Below are 6,000 nucleotides of genomic sequence, written 5' to 3' on the forward strand. Positions count from 1 at the left end.
ACCTGCATGTGCCAAAACATTTGTGGCAGCCCTGTTTGTAGTGGCTAGAAACTGGAAAATGAATGGCTGTCCATCAATTGGAGAATGGTTGGGTAAATTGTGGTATATGAATGTTATGGAATATTATTATTTTGTAAGAAATGACCAGCAAGATGAATACAGAGAGGCTTGGAGAGACTTACATGAACTGATGCTAAGTGAAATGAGCAGAACCAGGAAATCATTATATACTTCAACAAATACTATATGAGGATGTAGTCTGATGGAAGTGGGTATCTTCAACAAAGAGAAGATCTAATTCAGTTCCAATTGATCAATGATGGACAGAATCAGCTATACCCAGAGAAGGAATACTGGGAAATGGGTGTAAACTGTTTGCATTTTTGTTTTTCTTCCTGGATTATTTTTACCTTCTGAATCCAATTCTTCTTGTGCAACAAGAGAACTGTTCAGTTCTGCACACATATATTGTATCTAGGGTGTACTATAACATATTTAACATGTATAAGACTGACTGCCTGCCATCTAGGGGAGGGAGTGGAGGGAAAGAAGAGAAAAGTCAGAACAGAAGTGAGTGCAAGGGATAATGTTGTAAAAAATTACCCATGCATATATACTGTCAATAAAAAGTTATAATAAAAAAACAGAATCTATAGTAATAACAAAAAAAAAATAAAGAAAAGTAAATTTCCCTCTCCAGGTCTCAGTTTCCTTATGCATAAAATTAAAGTTTTGAGTTAGACCAGGGATCCTCAAATGGTATAATTTAAGGCAGGAGTTTCAATAAGGTATATTTTAAGAATCCTTTATTATCTAATCCCTACCCCCAGATGTAATTTGCGGCTTTCTTTTTTTCCTGAGTCAGGAAAGACATAATAGAAGTAAAGTAATAATAGTAACTATCCACAGAGATGCAAAACTATTTCCTTGACATCACATCCTGGGAAAATAAGGAAAGAGGAGGTGGAAGTGTCAGAAAGAGGAAGGATAGGCAGATTTTCAATTTTTTTCCCTCATTTTAACCCCTGTTATTTGAACTAAGGTCATTGTGATACCATGGCTACCAAAAAGCAATTTGGTGGCACTTGGAGAGATCCAAGTCAAAGGCAGGATAAGGAGATTTGAGATTCATCACCATAGAAGTGATCGTTGAATCCATGGGAATTAGAGAGTTTACCTAGTATAACTAATCTAATCCTCTGTTCAGTGTAGGATCTCCTCATCAATCTATGCCATAATATATAGAAGGCCATCCTCAGAGTCAGGAAAATCAGACTCAAGAGAAGCATCGTTAATGGCTATAATCACAAGCCATTTTCTTAACCTCTCATTGGCCCAGGGATCATTGTAAGACTATAAATTGAAGAGTAGGTAAAGAGAATAAGTAAATTTCCCATTGTTTGAACTCTTTGAATTTTGGGGGAAAAGATGCTGTGAAGATTTCTTGATCAGCTAAACTAAATATATACTTCCACTTATTGACTATGTTTTGTCATTTGTCTTTTACTCTTAAGTCATACCAGTCATGTCTAACTCTTTGTACCCCCATTTGGAGTTTTCTTGGCAAAGATGCTGGAATGGCTGCCATTTCCTTTTCCAAATCATTTTATAGATAAGAAAATTGAGGCAAACAGAGTTAAGTGACTTGCCCAAGTTCACAAGCTAGAAGTGTCTGAGGAATTTTAGGAAAGATGAGTTTTTCCAACTTTAGGCCTGGCATTCTACTCACTATTACATTTGTCATATAAAGATACAGATCTTTGAATTTTCTTCCATACAGCACTCTTGTGAGAAAAATTCCTTGTAAGTCTTGAAATTATATGGAAAACAAAGTTATTGTTATTATTACTTTGGAATAGAACTTTTTAAACCCATCCAACTCATGATTCTCAAGAAAATTTGTGTCTTTCCCACAGAAAATATGTCAAATTTGAGAAAGTAAGTTTCTTTTACTGTCTTCAGCAGGAATTCTGGAGCACATGACTGAACAAGAAAGTCAGAGAGAGAAAAGGTGGAAAGCAGAAGAAGACTAAAGACAATTCAATGTCTTAAATCAGTCTGGGGATTTCTGGAAAGAGAAAGGTATTGGCCAAGCTTTTCCAATCATTAATATCATTCCATAACCTTTTTTAATGTTCATCCTTTCCACAGGTATTTCTTATCCCCCATTCCACTGTATGTTGATTAGAGAAATAAGGGCCAAAATGGAGAAACATACATGAACTGATGCTAAGTGAAATGAGCAAAACCAGGAGATTATTGTACATGACAACATCAATATTATGTGACAATGAATTCTGATACATGTGACTCTTTCCAACAATGAGATGATTGATGCCAGTTCCAATGATCTTGTGATGATGAGAGCCATCTACACCCAGAGAGAGGAAGATAGAAACTTGTGGATCACAACATAATATTCTCACTCTTTCGATTGTTATTTGATTGTATTGTTTTTTTTAATTCATTTACTTTCTTTTTTTGATCTGATTTCTCTTGTGCAGCAAGAGAATCATATAAATATGTTTATACATATTGGATTTAATATAGATTTTAACATGTTTAACATATAATGAAATGCTTGCCATCTGGGGAGGGGGTGGGGGAAAGGAGGAGAAAATCTGAAAAACAAGGCTATTCAAAGGTCAGTGTTGTCAAATTATCCATGCATATGTTTTAAAAATAAAAAGCTTCATTAAAAAAGAAAAAAGGAAGAAAGAAGGGCCCCCAAAAAGGAAGAAGTCGGGCTCAAAGCTCAAAAAGCAGAAATGAAGCTTGGTAATGGACCTGGGTGTTATTTCTGTCACTGCCTGGACACTGCCCAATTAAAGGAAGTAGAAAATAAAATGAAAATCTAGAGACTACTTTTTTTGTTTACTCTTCATGAAAGACTGAAAGAAAATTAGGGCTTAAAAATTGAGGAATCCTAATCCTCAGAAATATTTGTCAGTTACTAGGTAAATAACATAATTTGCCTGGCTTGTATAGTATCCTAAAGAGACTGAAAACTGGTAGATACACAAAATGTTCAAAATAAACTCAGATAAGATTTCTGACAGAGGCACACCACTGTCCTCGCCCATGAACCAGAACAAAGAATCAAAGAAAAAGAAATGACTAAACCTGAGGAAATAAACCAGCTTTGGAGATAGGGGGACTGCTCTTTGTTCTTTTAGAATTGATGACTTCTATTTTCACTGTCACTTTCATTTCTGAATATATCTATCAATTTCCTTATTTAGTGAGTTGTCTCTCTTCAGTAAACAAAGAATAGAGAAGAAAGTGAAAGATGTTGAAGTCTAGAACTGAGTAGCTCCTGCTGGGAAGTTGAGAGTCCTTAAAAGCCAAAATAGAGTGAAAGGAATTGCCCAAAGTCACACAGCTAGTGTCTCAGGCAATGTTTGAATTTAGGAAGACAAATCTGCCCACTCCAGGCCTGCACTCTATCTACTATATCTCCTAGCTGATTAGATGACACCTGACTCATATCTCCCCATCCCAACAATTCTATGATACTGTAATTTCAGATTTGGCAATCTATGTCTTTAACAATCTTTGTTTTATATATCTCCAAACCTCTATTTAAGCAGACAGCTTGGTTCAGACATCTCCTTTCTCACCTCGTCATACAATTTTGGGACTCTCTGGCTTACTTCTTAACCATGCCTTCATTCTAATCAGTTTTTTTCACCCTCTCTCCTATGCATTCCTTTTTTCCTTTTTGGAACATCTGAGTCTGATCTAGAACTGTTTGGCTGTCTTAGGTATGAAATACAATTGCAAATGTTATGTGCAGCAATGACTCCATATGTAGACCACAACTTCTGAAAGCCTTTCCTACTCTGTATTTCAAAGAATACCTCCTCTTCCTTCAAAGAGTACCTCACTTCCTCCTTTGGATTTTGTGGCTTGAGATTGGGGGACATCTTCCCATGTAGAGATGCAAACAGTTTAATTTTTTTGAATTTTTTTTAATCTTTTCCATTTTTTTTTTTATGTTTCTCTTGAGTTCTATATTTGAAAATCAAATTTTCTGTTCAGCTCTGGTCTTTACATTGGAAATACTTGAAAGACCTCTGTTTCATTGAATATCCATTTTTCCTTTGAAGGATTTTATATGGTAGATGACTCTTGTTTATTATATGAGCTTCTTTTCCTTCTGGAATATCACATTCCAAGTCCTCAAAGCCTTTAATGTAGAAGCTGCTAAATCCTGTGTAATCCTGATTATAGTTCCACAATAGTTAAATTGTTTCTGAATGCTTGCAATATTTTCTCCTTGACCTGGGAATTCTATAATTTGGCTATAATATTCCTAAGGATTTTCATTGGGAGTCTCTTTCATGAAGTGATTGGTAGATTCTTTCAATTTCTATTTTACCCTCTGGTTCTAAGATACCAGGGAAATTTTCCTTGATAATTTCTTAAAAGGTGATATCTAGATATCTAGACTCTTTTTTTTGTCATGACTTTTAGGTAGTCCAAAAATTCTTATATTTTCTCTCCTAGATCTATTTTCCAGGTCAGTTGTTTTTACTAATGAGATATTCATCTTTTTATTGGTTCAGCTACTCCAGAGTTTGTTTTGAGGCATTATTTTATAATTGTTTGGAGGTGAAATTGGAAGAGTTATGGAGAGTTCTTGCCTTATTTCACCATCTTGCATCTTATCACCCTATCCTGAAAGCCTTCTGTGGAATATATTTATTGACTCATCAACCATTTGAGAAATGCCTACTAAGTACAAAGAATTATGCTGGATTCTGGAAGATAGTCCACGGTAACTAAGACATGATTTTCTCTTTCATGGAGCTCAAAATCTAACAGAAGAAATATGATGTTCAAAATTATGGAAAAATTATAAATAATAATATTGTAGAATAAAATATAAGAATCAAAGAAGGGTGAAAGCAATGTTTGGTTGAGAAATCTTTACTGAAAGACTGAAGAATTATTATAAACTTGAACAGAGGATGGGAATTTAAGCAAATACTCCAAAAGCATGTGAACTATTCTTAATGAACAAACTGAATTTGAAAAAGCCCAAGTGGAAGAAAAGGCCCAGTATAAAAGGAAATGTAAAGAAAAGCATGAAGGAGGGGCACTAGGGGACAGAAATGGAGGGTACATAGCATACTTCCAGTAAAAGGGGATCTATTACTTAACAAAAAGTATTCCTTCTATTTTATACTGCTCAAATTGTTTAAAAAGTTGTATGTTGTAATTTAATATTTCAATGAGTCTGAGGGGTTATCAATGTAGGTACACCCTTCAGCCAAGTAGATCTAAACCCATCCATGCTATCTCATTTTGCAGGTCTCCAGTTGATGTCTTACCATGTTTTCTTTACGAGTCCACCTCCACATGCTACATGCTTTCCTTCAGACCTCTTGACTCCATATAAATGATGAATGGAGCCCAGAAATTGACTATTGGTTATCCTTTATTCTACTTTTAGTTTCGATCACACAATTCTCTTGCCTAATTTTTCCTGTGTTATTGTAGCCTGTTTACAACCCCCAAACACCTTATTATCTTTTGGGTGATCTTTGACTTTAATTCACAGGATCATAGGATTGTAGGTTTAAAGCTGGAAAGGATCTCTAGTCTAACCTCAACATTTTTACAGATAAACACACTGCCTTTAGCCTCCATTTCATCTCCTCTCTTTATCCCCTACAAAACCCTGTGTTCAACATCTTTCTTCCTAAAAACATGTCTCATAGAACCCAGGCTCTCCTCTTGATCCTTAAGGAAGAAGGAAAAGAAACTTCTCTTTTCTGTGATCATTGATAGTCTAATTGTTTACAGATGCCCTAGGAGACAGGTGCTAAAGACATTCTACCTACTAAGGATTGACTTTCAGTGCATGCATACACACACACACACACACACACACACACACACACACATTCAAGTGTTATCAAAGTTTTACAAGTGCAGAAATGGTTATCCAAAGAGATTGTGATTTATCCTGAGTCAGGTAACTTGAAGGAGTGA

The sequence above is a fragment of the Antechinus flavipes genome, chromosome 2 (genome assembly GCF_016432865.1).
Source record: "Antechinus flavipes isolate AdamAnt ecotype Samford, QLD, Australia chromosome 2, AdamAnt_v2, whole genome shotgun sequence".
NCBI classification, from domain to species: domain Eukaryota; kingdom Metazoa; phylum Chordata; class Mammalia; order Dasyuromorphia; family Dasyuridae; genus Antechinus; species Antechinus flavipes.